Consider the following 19,008-nt stretch of genomic DNA (forward strand, 5'->3'; position numbering starts at 1 on the left):
TTTTCTCATGATTTTGACGAGATACGACTCTGGTTTGATAATAACTTGTTCAGATGGACTGTAGTGTTGAACATAGGTCTTTCATATGCAGTCCACTGAGAACAGGTCAGCACCTTAATGTCCTCCGGTTTTTTCTGATGCTTTTGTCAGTTTACTTGCCCTCATTGTTTTCAGTCTTTAACAGAGGTCTGTTTATTTTTTAAAATTTCTTTTCAGTTTTTTTATTAGTCACTCATGAGAACAGTTAAAGAAAAACACCACTTTCATAGACACAACACACTTTTTTGATTTTTCATTTTTTTAATAAAGGGTGAACATTATCGCTAAATATCAACAGCAAAGGTGCTTGGACTACCAATAAGGCTGCAAAATATAATTCCTCTTCAGTGTTCTAGCAGGAACTTGAAATTTACAAAGGTTAATGATTTCATCCATCTTAAGAAAATGCTAATACCATCCAGGGTTTCCCCCAGTGTATTTCAATCAGTCTGCCAGGCTTTACTTGCCTTTCAGAGCAGGTTCACAGAGTTGAACAAAGAATGATACAAGTTTTTTTTTTGTCTTTTTATCAATAAAAATTTGAAAAAAAGTCATATTCCCTATAAAAAACTTAGGGCACAATCACACCAAGCCTTTTTAGTCTACTTTAATCAAAGTCTTGTTAAATTGCCTAGTCCGGTTTGTCGACAAACCGAGGTCTTGGTTCAGTTGAAGTGAACTTTGGTGCGTTTCAAATGCATATATGAACGCCCAGCGGACTGGAGACCGCTCCAAAAGCATAAAGTAGGGCATTCTAGGTTATACAATCAAAACACACACAAAAGTCTAACACTAGTGTTAAAGACTCTGCTAAATCCTGATGCCATTCCATTTTTAACATTTTTTGAAACAGGAAGTTGAGCTGTCTTTCTCAGAAATTTTTGTTTTGTTTCCTTCAGCATTGGAGCAGTGCCACCACAGACGAGGGGCGGACACAATTTTCACTTTTTAGAAACGGTTTAGTTGGTCTGACACGGTGCAGTGCGAAAGCGATCCGCATCAGCTGAAAATGTAACAAACGTTGCAATTCTCGTCCCCAATCGAGCCGAGTGTATTGGACTGTTAGAAACACAGGAGAGAGCGCAGAGACAAAGTTTAAAGGAATGCTGCGCTAAACATTTCAACTATTCAACATTTTGCGAGCCATAAACACTAAACCCAATCAACCCAAATGTCTTTCTTCAACAGCGGCAGAAACGCTGGTCATAGTCGGTCGGACGATGGGTGAAGATAGAAACTGGGCAATGCTGTAAAAAACTAGAGGCTCAGATGGACGTTCACCTCCACTTCCAGATTTAACCTCCAGTCAGAGCGTTGATCAAAGTCTATTGATAACCGGGTCAAAGTCTAGAGATAAAGGCTAATGTGGATCTATGGCAAGACGTGACAGAAGGAGTTGAAACAGTTGTTCACAGAGGCTCTCCATCCAAGGCGCCTTTCGGCTAATAATCAGCAAAAATTTCAGTGAACCATGGATCAGTTTCTTCCACTTCACAACTCTGTAATGTCGAGTCTAAAGATAAAAACAAAAAGTATCACTAATCAAATACACCAAAGTGTGTTGTTATTGCGTGGTAAAATGTGAAGCAGTTCAAGGTGTGTGGATACTTCAGAAGGCGCGGCGTCCGTGCCAGCGTCTGGATATTAAGAATCAGCATGTGGACGGTCTGAGCGTGGATATCAGCGGGATATTTTTGGCTGTTTGTGCCGAACATGTGGTCCGTCTTTGAGGACACCTGACCTGTTGGGCTTGTCTTCTACAAGTTAATGTTCAACTCAGCCAATCCCCCATCTGCAGCTGCTTTCTTCCCATCTGTTAGTTCTCTTGCTAGCGTGCACACACAGAAAACGTTGAAACTCCCTTTGCAAGTTTTGCATGAATTTCCAGATTTATCATGCAAACTGAGCATCTCTGGATTTAGCTTTTAAACTGTTTACGGATTTTCATCCCCATGCAACTTAAAAGAGCAGATTTTCATTCAGCTCTCAGGTAAAAGTTCTGTTTGATTTTGTAAAAACTGTAACGCCACATACCGCTTCCTACCAGCTGCCTCTGCAACTGGTCAGGCAAAGTGGCTTACATTAAGAAATAACCCTATTCTGGCTTTTCCCCAGCATTTCTGAACCAATATGGCACCAACACAATAATGTATTTATCTCTGCAATATTTTTACATTACGGCACACCAATCCCCAAATTACCCCAGGGTTCTTCTCTTCCAGCAACACCTGCCTTCCTGAATAAATAATGAACAAAAGATTATCAAGTGTTTTTCTCCTGTTGGGGATTAATCCATGACCTCATTGTGTGTCATTGCTTTCTTCTTGTTATATGATTAACAAGTTGCAGATGCAGGCGCTTATCCTGCATATCAAGCGCGGCTGCTGACTCCTCAGTTTTCTCCTTGGTTCTGGCGCAGCAAGTGAATGCAAATGGATGTGAACTTCAGCTGACTTTCAATGTCACACTGCCTGAACAACAATAACACGTCGCCGCTTTGGAGAAACGGGCTTGTATGAATGCAAGTTGAATTTAAGCAGGAATTTTGCGATTCGATTGTATGTGATCGTACTACTGGGACTGCTTTCTCAATTTCAGGAGTCAAGTTTCATGTCTCGTCTTGACCAGAGCACCTTCCACCTGAGTCTGAGTAGCTCGCGGCACACTTGAGTAATGTATTTTTATGACTTTCTTCTCCTCGTAATTCCAGATTTGTGGAGAGAATTTTATGTTGAGAGGTTTTCTCACCGAAGCTGTGACATTCTGCAGCTCCTCCAGCGTCACCATGGGCCTCTTATTGCTTGTTTTGGTTAAGGTGGACAGCTTGTCTTAGTGGGCTTGCAGCTGTGCCATACTCTCTTACGAGTAGATTCAATATGGCTCTGTGGAACATTTAAAGGGACAGTACTATGTATTGTTAAAGCACATAGGTTCATTTTATAGCACAATGATGTCAGTTGTTATAAAAATGCTGCATAGATCAAATATGACCTAAAATAAATTTGACTTCCCAATTTAATGCCTTAAAATGAAGCTCCTGCTCTTCTTCTCTTGCCCTTTAATATCTTCAACAATGTCTTAGGCGAATTAGACTGAGAAGTATTTCGTATGAAGCTGCCACTAGTCTGGAGGAACTCAGTCGCAGGGAAGGGGCCAATCAACAAATTCAGTCTGCTGCTCATTAAATTATACTACTACGATACCCGGCTGGGTCCAACTTGTTCCATCTTTGAGGTGATTCCAAAGAACTTTTTAGAATCTGCACATGGAGACAAATTTAGCTGGAGCTGCCTGGGGAAGAACCGGCTAAAGCCACACCCATTGAGAAGAAGCTTTTGTGATCCATCGCTAAAAATCTCAATAAAAGTATTTTCTTTATTTGATCAAATGTGAAAAGTGGCATCATTAGTTAATACTATTTTTTCAGGTATTGCAAGATGAGACTTTCTTGGAGTAAAATGATGGGCCAGTAACCTTACCTGCCCAGAAATTATACGAAGCCCATGAAGTGATTGGATTGTGAGTTATTAGCTGCTTTTCTGTTACTTATGTGCATAAAACTTTGTCAATATTCTGCTAATGTCCAAAAAACACAATTTTGCAATTGTGGTGTTTAAATTAAGTAAGAAACTGAGTTAAATTCACACGTGAGTAAGTTTAAGTCATTAAAAATCATGCCACGCCATGATCGTCCAACTACTTCCTGTCATCTTCTTCTTCGTGGTTTGCGCCACTGGCAACATCTGGTTGTTGATCACGTGACTCGTGTGATGCGTGTCATTTCCCACAACAATTTTCACACGGACACCAAAACCACCGCAGCCCAAAGCTTTTTATTGAAAACAAGTTGTTTTTTTTTAAGTTGACATGTTTCCATTAAGCAACTATATTTTTGAAATGTCAAATTGCGAAATTGTGGTCAATAGAAACGCAGCTAAGGAGTAGAATTAGGACTGATCTTTGTTCTGCACCTCATCTATGCCTGCCCTCTTCCTCTCTCTGAGACAGACGGAGCTTGAAGACGCAAAGCAGGATCGGAGTCGACCTGAATCTCCGTTCGGTCCCGTTCAGCCTGCCTGAGTAATGACTGACAAGAGCAGGAGTTCTGTTTGTATTTATGCTTTCAGAAAAACATGAGAGTTTAAAGAAACACAAGCATGAATAAGTACAAATACTGGGACACAAAAATGGTCCAATACTTGAATAGCCAATGCAGGAAGAAAAGAGTCGGGCGGCATAATGCATGAAGTGAAGGGCCGGTTTGACGGGATGATGGAATACATAAATGCATTATACAGAAATTCATTTCTGAAGCCAGTTGTCTGTGCTTGTGAGAATTTTCTTTTTGTTTTACAAATGGGGGAAAATAAATCTCCTCAAGCAAAATACATTTTAAATGAAACTGCTCTAAGTCTAAGAGGTTTCTTTGGGCTTTGCTTGCCGCAAACTTTTGAAAATGATCAATTTCTAAGATTAAAACATAAAAACACCTGATGATTTTCCCTATGACTCCTTAACAAACTGTATTATTTTGTAGTTTAACATAAGGTTTACAATCCAAACTCAAAAAAGAGTCATGGGATGGGGATTTGAACTCTGCATAGCTGTTTTGGTAAATGCTGCTGTTTTAAAGTCTAGAGTTTAGAGTTATGCTCACCGTTGCATTTCCTTTATTTTAATTTGCTAAATTCATTTACACATATTGCAGAAATGAAGCTTGTATAATAACCATAGATGCACAATGTCCATCATTTGATTCTACCTTCCCTTACCTCTAGAAACTATAAACGATGTTTAAAAACACATTTTTAATTATCTTATCAGAACTTAGAGTTTTTATTTTGGTCTTTAAGCAGAATTTAATTAGAGGTCAAACATCATCCCCCAATTTGCCTCTAATACTGCAGCTCCACCAGGTGTTTACAGATTTTTCCTTCTAGTCTGAAGGATCCGAGTGGGGAGTCGCTGGGCTGTGGAAGCTTTTAAACTGCAGCTGTGAGGAGGAGCTGCGTCTTGGAGGCAGTTCTTGGTCCTGCCAGGCATTTTGCACAACTGGGTGGTTGCCATGGGAGACTAAAGGATTTCTCAAAGAGGCATAAAAGATTTAAGGCAACACTCCAGGTCAGTTTTTGATTAAGGAATATCATTATAACATGATGTAAAACTGAAAAAAAAAAAAAGATTTTATGCAACATTGCCCCTTTAATTGAATTACTGAAATAAGTCATTCTTATTTATTGAGATGAACATACTTTTTCCGTGTAAAAATCCAGACTCTTAGGATCCACCAGCCCTCTTAATCTTGTGACAACAGCTTAGCTTGCTCATGCCTTGGGCCGGCTCTGACGGAGAACTCTATTATACAAATGCCATTTCTTATTGTGATTCAGTGTTGAGCTTTTAAGCTTCAGGATCATTTGGGTTTCCGAGTGTCTTTGCAGGAGCATCAGAAAATAAAGCAACAGCCACGAGTATTCTCTTCTATTCACTCCTTTTTTTCTCTCTCTCTCTCTCTCGTTTTTTTTTCTTTAAAGTTTTTATTCTGTAATCTCAGCATTCGCTCCATTAAAAACAAATCACAGGACAACATCGTAATTCACAAACCGTCTGATTGTCCTGCGGCTCATTAGGAATCCCGTATTGATTGCGGCGCCATTGTTCGCGCGCAGCGTTAGGACCCGGGGAGGCTGACGCCGCCGCTCTCCGCCACAGCAGCATGGACGCATTTGTATGCGCCGGGCTCTCCACTCTCCCCCGCCGCACTAACCGCACCGCAGCCCGCGACACCGCATAGGATACACGTTGTTTTCTCTACCCAAAAAGGATAAGACTTCTCGCAGGACTCTGCCTAACAATGGTTCGTCCTTAAAAATAAAAAAAGAAGCGGACTCCTCGCCTCCGCTCCGGCCGCTCTGTCACTGTTTGAAGACTCCACGTTTCCTGCCGCTGGTGCAGTTCTCGTCCACGCGCGCGGCGAACTAAAGTTTTGCTCAGCCCGCCGGCATGGAGCTGCTCTGCTTTTAGGGAGGCTTGTTTGAAGCTTTGCGTCATTTTGGAGAGGTGAGTACAGTTTACGGTCTCTATTAGCCGAAGAAGCGCCCACAGGTCGCGGACAAACGCTTTCTGCTGCCGAAGGGTTTTGTCGGTGTGATTCATAGACTCTGAGCTGCGGCTTCTCAGGCTGAGTAACATAAAAATGTGGGATATACGTAAATGCTTCATCGAGCAAAGTACAACTTTTACTACATTTTTTTAAAAAAAAAAATCACCGCTAAATATGAATGTCTCATATTTTGAGGGGAATTAAATCCTTTATTACACTTACTTTTTTCGCAGCTCGCGTGCTGCTGCTGCGCGCGCGAGTTCGTTGTGAAAGCAGCCTGTTGACTGACGGGCTGCCAGGACGCTCGCGCAGCTCACCCGGAGCTGTTCTTTTTTCCGTGGTGCTGAAAGTTTCCCAGCTGGCCACAGGACTGGACGCATCGAGGAAGGAAAAGACAGAAACGAGGCTTAGATGCGCAGCCAAACTGTCGTTTCTATAGAGAGACGTTTGGACTTTTTTTTTTTTTTTTGTCATTGAATATTAGAATTGAACCGTCCTCTGATTTCCAGAAGAAACTGGGGGGGGGGGGGGGGGGATCAGTGTGCTTTGAATCTATAGAGTCCCTCTGTGGAGTTTCATCAGTTATGATATGCGACGTGAATAGAAACAGTTTCCATTGTTCCTCTGTTGTCTGCCTTTGCTTTGATGTTCTCCCGAGACCAAATAAATAAATAAATAAATAAATAAATTACGCCATAGTTGTGGTTTTACGTTAAAATCTGAACTTAGCTGTTTATAACTGTCATTTACTTTCAGGAAAAAAAAGAAAACTTACTTTAAGCGATTATTTTAATGAATGGCGTTGTAAATGCGACGCTCTGAACGTCGGAGAGATAAATCTAGAAGGATGTATGGACAGGTGAAGAGTCTCTTCTGTAGCTTCGTTTCCTACTCCAACCATCTTTGCAGAAAATGCCAGAGGAAATTTACACAGTAGGTCACCGATCAAAGACACAAATATGATTTTTTATTTTCTTTTTTGTTATTTTACTACAGTACATTGATGACAGGAACAACTCACTGGCGCCACCAAGGGGGGACCCCAGGGGCCACCCTGCTGCTCCTTAAACTCCACCCTCCCCCTCCACAGTCTTTTATGCCTAATATAATTTCCAAAAATGTTTTCTTTATGTATTTATACACCTATTTATCCCTGTGCTTTTTAATTTTGTCCTCCAGTGTGCCACTTAAACATCAGTCCTTCCCATATGGCTAAGATTTTATTAAGCCTCACATGCTCCATTCAGGGTGGGCCCCATGTGGCCACTCCTTTAAAGTTTCTTATTGATTTATTTTTAAGGCAGCCATGTAAAAATGTTGGGTTATGTAATTCTTGTATATCTGTTTTGGAAAAAGTCCAATTATAGATTATTATGGAGCATGTCTAATACCTGCTTCTGTTGGCTTTTACAGGAAACAACGATAGCAGAAAGTGACTGGAGAGTATCCCAAAAATATTAAGTCACAGTTGAAAAAGTATAGGGATGAAAGTTTACTCTAACACAGCACAGCCCCTCCCCCACTTATTGCTGCACATCCCATGTCAGGTAGCTGAAACAAAGCTTCCTAAAGACATGATACAATTTCTGAATATTTATGTTCATAAAACATATGAGCATATAAGCAGTGCCACCTATTACAGTAATAATGTTTAATACTACAATTAGCTAAGAACTGTATGTCTTGTTCAGCAGGAGACTGTAGACTGGCTGACAGCCTGATCCATTACCAGCTGATGTGAATTTGTAATCCTTGTCACTTTGTAAAGATCTGAACTCAGGACCATAGCTAGCTATTTGGGTGCACAGATCCTTTGTGGTACCATTTTCTTCCCACCATCCATCTTTTTCAGCAGTAGTAACATCCAGTGGTTGATCCTGTGACTCGTTTGATGTGAAAATAGTGTTTACATTTCAATTTTGCCAAACACGTTAATTTCAATACGGCTGAAAAATCACCTCAACCTAGGGCAAAAGCATTTTGGCGAAAAGCATGACCTTTTTCCCCAAAATCGCCATGTTTTCATTAAGCAAATTTATTTTCGTCATTCCAGTTTTCGCAATTATGTGGTTAATGGAAACACAGCTTCTGAGAGGAGGGCCACCTCTGGAGAGACTGGAGCAAATGTCTTTCTCAAATCTATAAACATGCCTCACAACGTTTAGTTAAATAATATGTAGTTATGATGATTACAATGATCAAGCCGGATTTTATTTGGTGCTCCCTGGCCACTTGGTGTCCAACCCGCAGTGTGTTGTGTACGTGGGCGGAGCTACATCACTGCTTGAATTGCACTTTTTTTTAACTTAACTTTTTTGCATGAAGCTTTTAAGGATAGCTACAGCTCAATACCCATATAATTTTTTTGGCCATGAATAAGATTAATTTCTATTATGTAGTGAATTTATTTATTTTTTAAAAACTTTTTTAAAATATTGCGATACACTAACATAGCGGCACCTACAGCCCACACCGACCACCTAAAACACCAAAACATGCAACCATTCATTTCTTGTTTGTTTCCAATCTTTCACTTTACAAGAATAGTTTTGGAAAACATCGTATTGTACACATGCTGCCATGTTGGATGGATTTACAGATTTATTGACCGATTAATAAATCTGGAAGACTTAAAGCAATTTCTTTGTCAAAACGTGTTGGATAAGGAACATTTTCCTGCATCTTAAACTGGGATAAAATAAAGCTGTGCAGTAAAAGATGTATGAAATTCAGGGAGGAAAAGGAAGTGAAGCAAAAAGTGTTTTTATCTGGTTGTTTGTGTTGAACGCGTGGCTTTGCCCACTGCGAGCCGCCGGTCACACGTCTGCGGTCGTCTCAGTAAGTCTCTCTAATCCAGAGAGGAAGACCAGATATGCCTTCAGTGGCACATTTGGGGCTTATCGACAGAGTTGGAAATTTCCGCGTGGCAGTCTGAAGCAGAACATTAATAGATCTCATCTAACAGGATTATGGTGATATTTGGGGAGTGAGACAGGAAGAACCAACAACACTAACTAATGTGTGAATAATGATTCGCTGAGAGACACACAGAGGATTTTGCACATGAATCCATCAAAGCTGCGTTGCTGAACCGAGGCTGTGTTTGCAGCGAACATCTCTGTTTGGAAAAGATTCTCTTTCATTTGTAGTCACTAGTAAAGAGATTAGAAAGCTCTCTAAGAAGTCTGCAGTTTTTTTTAGCAGAGGAAGCATTTCTGTCTAGACACTTGAAAAAAAAACATAATAACCTCTTGTCAGGTGCAAATGATAAAGGAAGTTGCCATCCCTCTCCTTCATCTTCCTCCACCCTGAACGCCCCAAGGCTGATGAGGATTGATTTTCATTTTATTGTTTTTATTTTTCATTCCTCTGTCAAAACTCATGAAAACCAGTGTCCTGCAAGGCTGCTTGATTGAAAAACTCCAACCCCTCCTCCCTATTATAGGTCTGTGGCTTCTCCCCACAGAGCCCCGCGGCTGTGGCTCCTACATCATGGAGACCCTCGTTCCTCCTGACATTCGACCTCACGTGCGAAAGGTCGAGTGCTGCTAGTGATCATCGGGTCTCATCATTTTCCCATGACGCTGTCATTTTGGTGCCCTGCGGATGGCATGTCGGTCACCCGTGCTGGCGAGTCAATTAGTCATGTCTGAGGGAAAACAATGAAGCTTTTCTGATGGGAGGATTTTCGGTCTATTTAAAGGCAGGGTTTGCTCTATATGTAGTTGAGCAAACCCTAAAAGCCGCACCATCAGAAGGATTTTTTATTTTTCAAAATATGTTCAAAGAATGTAAAAGCATATGAGAGATTTGCACACTTGTACTAACCATGATGAGTTATAAATGATTATAAATATGAAATATAGGGCTGGGCAATAAATCAATAGCAGTATATATTGTGATAGATATGTACCAAATAAAAACAAATATTTTCCAATACAATGTTCAATAATTTCACTGCACTCCAATCCTGAACAGCATGACATTCTGGGCAATGTAAGGAGAGGAAAGGCAGCCAGCTAAGCAAAGTGGGTGGCAGCAATTAACTCACTCACTCATTGGCTGCCTACCAACAACCTGTTGAGTAACTTGCACACCTTCAGGTTTCAAGTTTTGCCTCATAATGTCGTAAAAATTTAAAGTAATACAAAAAAACCGAAACAACAACATGGAATGAAAGGATAAAATGAGAACAGCTCCTCCAGATAAAACTGTGGATAAAGCAGGAAAGGTTGTCATGTCAACAATTTGACTGTATTTCAGATATTTAAAACTAAACCCAATCAATAATTATCGTTACTGGCCAATATATAACCCTTGTATCGTGATATGTTTTTTTATTCATATCGTCCTACCCTAACGAAATGTTGGAATTGAGTTTATTTTGAAAAACCAACACTGCCGGATCCTGCTTGGCTGGCTGTGTTGCTGACCACTGTGTGCATTCCTGGTCTCAGGAGTGAAGACCACAGTCTAAAGTAGAAATGCTGAATGCAGTTTTAATTTGAGCCTCTGAAAACGACCCTGATGTTAACATATGCTGAATTGAACAATGGCAACGTAGTTATTTAATATAGTTTAGCCTTCATGTGTATGTTTGAGAAACTCTTTGAAGTCTTCCTGATTGTGGTATTTGATTGTCGTATCACATGCCTTTCCACACAGCAGCCCACTACTACGGTTTAAAAAAATCCTAGAGGAAACCCTGAAAGGTGTTTCGCTTAAGAACAGCATCTCCGCAAATCACTGCAAAATTAACCCTAAAAAGCCAGCTATTTATTTTATCTTTCAAAGTTTTTCTGCGTGGTTTATGAGCAAAGCAAGCAATTCTGCTGGTGCAAGTTTGTCTTAATGCCGTGAGAAGAGGAGGAAACAGATTTAGGCATCAACAACGGGAAGGCAAAAAAGACAGATTTCTGTTCACCAGCGTGAGAAGAGGAGATTGTGATCAAAGATGTGGAGATTAGGAAATCTATGATTGCCTTTCAAGGAAATCGAGTGTTCTGTAAATAAAATCCCCAGTTTGCAGCACTGTGTGGCGTTTGGTGCTGGTGAATACCTCAGGGGAAGATGGTTGAACAAAAATCTGTCACAATAGGTTTGCATGCATGTGCACAGAGCTACTGTCTGATTCACACACACACATACAGGCCCCTGCAACAGTATCGACAACTCTGGAAACTTTTCACTTTTGTAATGTTCATTAGTGTTACATAATAATTAAAAGCAAAGTAGTGTTTAATTATAAAGTGGAAGGAAAATACTTACATTTTTTCACACAAAAACATGGTATTGATTTGTATTTAGTACCTTTGACTCTGATACCCCCAAATAAAATCCAGTCAGCCCATGCTAATGCCAATTCTGGTCGAGTCCAGTTTCTTGCCATAAAAACGTTTGCCCCTTAAAACTGCTGTAAATGACGTAATGGATGGAAATTATTTTGATGACATGCTGGAGGCGGAGTTTGGAAAGAGTAGGAGTTTCTTAAAGAGACAGAAGCCCAATTTTATGGCATCGAATTGCAAAGTCAAATTGCATTTATGTCACATTTGATATGTACAGCATTTTTATAATAACTAAAGATGAAGTAGTTAATTAACTGTGCTATAAAATGGCACTATGTGCCTCAAAAATGCATAACTCCATTTAAAACGATTTTGTTATACCCAACAGATACTGTTACTGAGACCAGATACTGAGAATCGATTTCTAAGAACTTGTAGTCTCTTCTAGGCTCGTAATTAAAGAATCATGTGTGCTGATTCTCTTCACATCAGCAGGGAAGTTAGCCAGATGGTAGAAGCTCAATACAAGGAAATACTGAGAATCTGCTATTAGCTGCAGAAGACTTGAAAATACGGTGGAGGTTCACCTTCCAACAAGAACATGGCCCAGCTCTATTCTAGGCCTCAGTCCATTTGAGAATCTGTGGTCAAACCTTGAAATTGATCTTAAGACACCATTCAGACAATCAGACTGTCTAAATGGATCTCTGCCAGAACCTGATGGTAAACCACATAAAAGCAAAAAGATGTTCTAAATTGACTGAATAATTGTGAGATGGTTGTTGTCATGAAAAGTGGAATTGAAATGAGGGATGTTCCTTTACTTGGATTTGTATTCGCTGTTGGAGGTTCCTGCCATGAAAGAAGCATTGGGTTTTGTAAAAAGTGTGTGTGGCCAAACCGATGTAGAGCTCCATAAAGTGTGAAATTGAAGAGATGGAGAATGTAGCAGAGAGTGTGCTCAATGATTTGTCTCTAAATGAGTGCACTCCAAAAGTAGTCATGTAACCCACACAAAGCATGATCCCCGTTGCTGCTTGGTTCTGGGCTTCACTGTAGCTAATATTTCAGAAAAAAATAGAACACACACCACTGAGGCTTGTCACTTAGTGTTGGAGGAAATGCTTAAAGGTTTGGATTGTTCACCTGCTGTAAGCTGCTTTATCCCTCTCCATCAACTGATAAGTGCTTGATCCGTCAGCACCAAAACACCATTTTGTGGATTCAAAAAGCTTTCACTGTTCACGTTTACTTCAAGAAATATGTCTAAGATTTTCACTTCTGAATATACCAAAGTTAAATTTTGCTAAAGGAGTAAACCTTTATGTAATGGAGATTACTACAAAACACCGACCCAAAGGCTATGTTCATACAGGAAACAAATCCAATATTTTATTTATTTTTTCTCATATGTGACCCATTTTTTTACTTTTTTATGGCAGTCTAAATGGCCCGATTCTGATCTCTTCATCCCTTGAACCTCTAAAAATATCTGATTTGTGCCACTTCCACATGTGATACTAAGTTGAATACATATCCAATTGTTTTCCAGCTGTGTCCAGTCTTAATGATCAAGTACCATTTTATCTGATATTTTATGTAATTGATATGAGACATGCAACATAATTGTGCGCCAGCAGAAGCCAGACGTGGTAAATCCCGACATAATGTCTGAAAATTATAATTATGAACTTATGACAGACTTATGTCTGTGTCAATGACACATCCTAATCACACCAGTCTGGGCTATAACTACACATCCAATCAGATTTCTCTGTGCTTTATTTTATATTAGCTCCCTTCGTCTTATAATTTTTGGGATGGTAAACTGTTCACACAGAAATCTGATTGTGGTCACATTTAATTAGTAATATGAACGACCATTCAAAAGCAAGTCGGATTTCAGCAAAAAATTGGTCATGAGCATCAAGACCTGCTGTGTGATCGTAGCTTAAGAATCTCATGGATGTAAACAAAGAATCCCAAACGATTTACAACATTAATATCAATCCTTTAAAATGTATTTAATCCCTTTGTACTTTCACATTTTTCATATTAAACTCCAACACAAACTAGCACATATCTCTGGATAAAAGGAAGCACTGCCATATGTTCAGTCTCCTTCACACCAAACATAAGCGGTGCTAGAAGCTTTGAAAAGCTCATTGTACTGGTCAACCCACTGTCTAAACATAGAAATGGTATGCTAGAGTTGATAGTGAAAATGACTAAGGCAAATACACAGCAATCCTGAAAGAAAACCTGATAAAACTTGGAAAAGGTTTGAGACCTTAAGCGATACAACCGCTATTAACCATCCAAACATGCAACATAATTTGAATCAAGAAGTTCAACACTTTGATTTAATTCACTACAGGAAAATATATATTCTCACGCCTTACTCTTGTTTTAAAAGCATAATTTTAGTTAAGTATATCATCCATGCAGCCTTACATTCGCACCTCAGTGTAATGTAATGGAAGCCCCTCTCCAGAAGCAGAGAGGGAAATTCATCCCCCTTCGCCACTTTCTTTGTGCCATATCTTGATTCCTCTGGCCCCCAGTGTGCAGCAACACACTCACACTGTGATAAACCTCCACATAAGAACCCAGACACTCTCTACATCAATGGCAACCACTCTGCCCACCATTTGGCAGGGTATCTGTGGTCTATTATTTTGTGTTTCCTCTTGTGGTAAAGTGCTGCATTATTTAGCAGGTTTTTAAAACTCATAAAACAGCTTGGGTCCCAGTGGGAGGCGCTGCGGTGTTTCTCATTTCGGAGGTTTCTGAGGTGTCTTTTATACGGAAGTGCCCTGTAACTGGAAGAAACGCTGAGCTGAGATGACAAAGGGCAACTGATAAACAATTTTTTTTATTCGACTAAAGCATGACTTATTTTCTTCCATGGTCTCATTCACTAACTCTACCTTCCTCTCTTTTAGTTTGGTGAGTAGTTGTAGTTCAGTGCTTCTATTGTGCTTCCTGAAAACACTTGTTGAACCTATGCCCCACCGAATAAATGCGGTAATCAACGGAAAACACAGTCAGTCAGTCAACCAATCAATCAATCAATCAATCAATCAATCAATCAATCAATCAATCAATCAATCAATCAATCAATCAATCAATAAGTGTATTGTTTTGTAGCTTCTTTTGGGACAGGTTTTGTAAAATACCAAATGACTAAGGTGCCAATATCCCTTTGGTTTAGTTTGTCTCTGGTGGTATCTTTAAGCAAGCTTTTGCGCACTCAGCACTATCGTACTGTTTGATGTCAGTACCCATCTCCATATGGGACCAGGAACAGCACACACTTAGCTGATTTTTGATTGCCTGTTTGTGCCGCAGATGTGCGATCTGGTTTAATTTTTCAGATTTTAACTCTCTAATTACGCACGCGTGCACATCGATTTGCATGGTGCGTTTGTAAACTTCCATCTGTCTTTGTGAGCCTTGCGTGTGCCACGTGTGTAGCATGCGAGAAGAGATCCGTAACGGAGGCTGGGGTCATCACTATGCAGCACATCGTTGTGTCTGGGCCCCCGGCGGAAACAAAGGCAGTAGACACCCTCTTTTGTGGCAGCTGAGCACAATTCATATTGTGTGTGTTTGTGCCTGTGTGTGCGTATCACTTTTTTGTTGATGGTAGGTAAAAAAAAAGAAAAGGTACATAGATTAATCTGGGCAATAGATGCGTCGAAATGTTCTTTCTTATGGACCACTCGAAATCAATGGTCATTATGTTTCCTGAATGGATGTGTGAGGAGTCCCGTTCTCCTGGTGTGTGTGGGTACACATCCCGCAGTAGTTGTGCCTTACTAATGATGGGCTCGCCGCGGCCCCGTGGACATCGTTTGTCCCCTTTAATTACCTGGAGGTAGTGATTGTTATTCATGGTGAGGGGCAGGGGAATAGTCGTCTGCACGCCCCCCTTCCCTGAGGCCTGCGTCTCTCAGCATTGATGTGGGAGGATGTGCGGGAAAACAGATGCTACCCCATGATTTCTGAGTGTTTGTACTAATGATGAGCTCCACTAAGCTAGCGCTCGAGCCTTTAATGGAGGTTCACCCTGATTTAGAGTCAGATTTTATGGATGGTGCCACAATTTCCGATTCTGTTTATCACCAGTGGGTCTGCTTGCTCTACATTGCCTCTGAGTTTCTTCAGGCCTTTGTGTAATGTTGAGGGATTTGGTTTATGTTAAATTTGGAGTACAGAGCTGTGGATATATTGATCTCCAATCTCCTAGAAAGTCATCGATTGGTGTTTATTTCTTTGAAATCTAAAGATAAAGTGGTGGGTGATTGAAAATAGTTGGTCTGATCAAATCAGTCACTTTTTTTTAATACGATAGAGAGTATCCAGCAAAAGTTTTATTGCAGAGGGGCTCATCCTGATGGAGAGCATCAGTGAATGGCAAATTTCAAGTCTTGCCACAATTTTTTTCAATTGGATTTAAGTCTGGACTTGGAGTGGGACATTCCAACACATTTTTATTATTTTATCAACCCTCTTAACATTCTGTTTACTCCCCTTGACCTACGAGTCAAAAATGACCCGCCCTAACAAAAGCCCCAAAATAAAGCAGCTTACTTGAATTTGAAATCCAAAATCTATTTTGCATGAAACAATCTGTTATTTATCAATTCAACTCAATTTATTAATTTTTATCATGTATTCTTTTTTGTTGGACAATACAAAAAGACAATGAACGGTATTACACTTTTCTTTTCTTTTTATGACAAACCAACTGTCATAAATTTTCTTTTGTGCAGTAAAGGTTTATTATTGTAATTATATAAATGTGAAGTAATTACTTCTGAATTAACTATACTGAAAGGGAAAAAAGTCAACAATCTGTAACTTTTTTGTCAACAGTTCATTCTTCTTCTGGTTAGGATGTCAATTATGAAAATACTTCTCTCATACAACATCCTTCAAGATAAAATGTTGAAGATGTTCTTATGTTGAACATCTTCAAAAAATCTTATGTTTAACATCCTGCCAATTTTTCTTGGCAGGATGTTAAATAATTTTGCAGGATTTATGTTCATCATGCAGGTCAAGATGTTTGAATTCTGTCAGACAGTATGTGTGAACATACAACCTATGGCCTGTTGGACAGTGAAACATCTACTCACGGCATCAGCAAGGAATCAACTAGGGGTACTTTGATTTAGGGCAACTTTATAACCGCTATACTGAATTTGTTTTTATTATTTCTGAGATTGTTTCTTGTTGTGTTTGGGAGCTTGTGTGATGTGAGGGGTTAGCTGTAGGTGCAGGTCAAATACAAGTTCAATTCATACATAACTCCAGTTTATTTGATGTGTCTACAGCTAAACATGCTAGTGGGTCACTTTTGACCCGCAAGACAACACAAGGGTTAAGATATTTATTAAGATATTTTTTTGATTCGATCTTCATAGATTAGGATATTGCTTTGTAGCTTGGCCCTGTTTTAAACCTCTCCACCACTTTATCCTCAACCGGTCTGGTGTGTTCCTTGATCTTAACAAAATAGCAATGTTTCTACTCAGATTATAAACTTAAAAATTAATAGATTTGAGTTTATTTATGAGTCTGAGTTAAGCAGCAAACAACAATTGTATCCTTAATTTTTCACTAAGAAAACAAAAACCTTTTGGTTGCCTTGCAAATGCAAGAAACCTCCTCAGATGTGACTCCCTTTAAGTCTTTGTCACACAATTGCCACCAGGACACACAGCTACTGATATGGACCACGGTGTGCAGGAGGGGCTGTGTTTAAGCGTTGGATGGGATGTGTCCCACAGGCTGGCTTTAATTCCCTCTGATGTCCATCAGACCTCTTGTCCCTTGGAGCTCTGACAGAATGAGCTATTATTTTCTCGTCGCCCCGGTGGCCGGGGTCTCCCGAGAGCGGCGTCACCGTGGTGCTGACAGGTCTGTAAACACAGCCGACCCGCGGCTGACGGAGTGAGAACTTGCTGCAGCGACGCCCCTCGTAACGCCTTTCTCCTCGCTCTCTTCAATTTGTCAGACCTCTCCTATCTGTAAATCTTTCTGTTGTGACCTGATCCACCCTCAGCCCTCCCCAAAATACCATCCGGGGTCAGAGGTCGCCTGTATCGATGTGAATTCTGCTCTTGTGAATTCCAACAGCCCTCCAAGACCTTCCTATTTCACCATCAGGCTTCCTGATCAAAACAGGCTTTTCCATTATGTTTTAAATAAGCTTTTGTGGCGTTCCATCAGTTTGTTTAATGCAGCATCGTAAAACATTGCAGATATTGCCACAATGCCACAGCCTGCTTCTGTGTCAGCAAGTCTCACTCCTGTATAACTAAGACAGATGACTGCATCGTGTTTGCTCCCCCCAGGGGGCTGAGGAAGTGTTTGTCCTCCCAAGATGCTTCTTTCCAAATCCCGAAAAGGTTCCGTCAAGGCTTTGCTGCTTGTTGTAATGAACTATTCAGGATCAGCCACAGGAGACATCCATCTACATCTGGAAAAACGAGAAAGAGTGTGATACGGCTGTTTTCTTTTTCTTAGTAATCTTTTGAATTGTGACATACTGTGACAGACATTTAGACAATTATTCTATTGTCTGGCTGTCTAACAAAAGTCTCGCTAAGATTTGTCAGTGTGCAACGCTAATGCTGTTGGTGTGACTAACTGAATGTTGGGAGTTATAAATCCCCGACTGGATGCATTTTTCATGTTGCCGTCCTTTGCTCTGGAAATAAAGAACAAAAGTCCTGAAAATGGAGAGCTTTGAGAATGACTGAGCATGAAACACAGCAAATCAACTCTGGGTAATCCCATTCTTGGAAATGATTGGTTGACACAGATATACACAGTATTTTTCCCCACAATGTCAGAGTGATGATTCCCAGTAGTTTAACCAAAGGGTTTTTGTTGCAAAGGGGCAGTATTATGTGTTTTCCAGACACATTGTCAATTTAATAGCCCAATCAAGTAACTATGATAACTTCAGCAGTAAAAAAATGCTACTGAAGTAGCATATACTGTACAGTATATAATATTACTTAAAATAAATTTGAATGTGTAATTTAATGCCTTGAAATTGCGCGTCTGTCGCTTTAAAAACTCCTGCTCTTTCCGAAACTCCACCTTCAGGAAGTCATCACAACATAGCTCCTCTATTAACCCTTTAACAAAGTTTCTACCAGTGTTTCAATGAGATGTAGCTCCTATAATGAGCTACGTCTCCTTCAGACTGCTACTGGCTAGTCTGAAGGAGCTGAGTGAGCAAGTCACCGGGAAGTAGTGATCTGTGAGGTGGAACTACGTAAGCTTGGAAATTGCATTTCCGAGGAGGAGCTGTGTCTCAAAGGCAGAGCTAGGTCCACCCAGGCATTTTGCACAGCTGAATGGTTGCCATGGGAAATTCAAGGATTTCTCAAACATGCATGAAAGAATCAAGGCAAGAATTAACACGATGTAAAGCTCAAAAAAGCACATTTCTCATAATACTGCCCCTTTAAACATCTGGCTGTGTCATTACTGATGTCAAGTTTGTTACTAAACTAAAATTAAGGATCCATCAGTTTAAATTTTGTGGCAGATGTA

General features: G+C 40.1%; 1 protein-coding gene across 1 annotated transcript in view; it reads left to right on the forward strand.

Moving 5' to 3' along the window:
• The first annotated feature begins 5,763 nt into the window (after window positions 1-5,763).
• The window catches only part of robo1 (roundabout, axon guidance receptor, homolog 1 (Drosophila)), a 321,573-nt gene continuing 308,328 nt past the window's right edge, over window positions 5,764-19,008 (forward strand). The window contains exon 1 of the mRNA XM_028045383.1: window positions 5,764-6,099. The gene's annotated coding sequence lies outside the window, so the exon portion shown is untranslated. The remainder of the gene's footprint in view (window positions 6,100-19,008) is intronic.

The sequence above is a fragment of the Xiphophorus couchianus genome, chromosome 18 (assembly GCF_001444195.1).
Source record: "Xiphophorus couchianus chromosome 18, X_couchianus-1.0, whole genome shotgun sequence".
Classification (NCBI taxonomy): domain Eukaryota; kingdom Metazoa; phylum Chordata; class Actinopteri; order Cyprinodontiformes; family Poeciliidae; genus Xiphophorus; species Xiphophorus couchianus.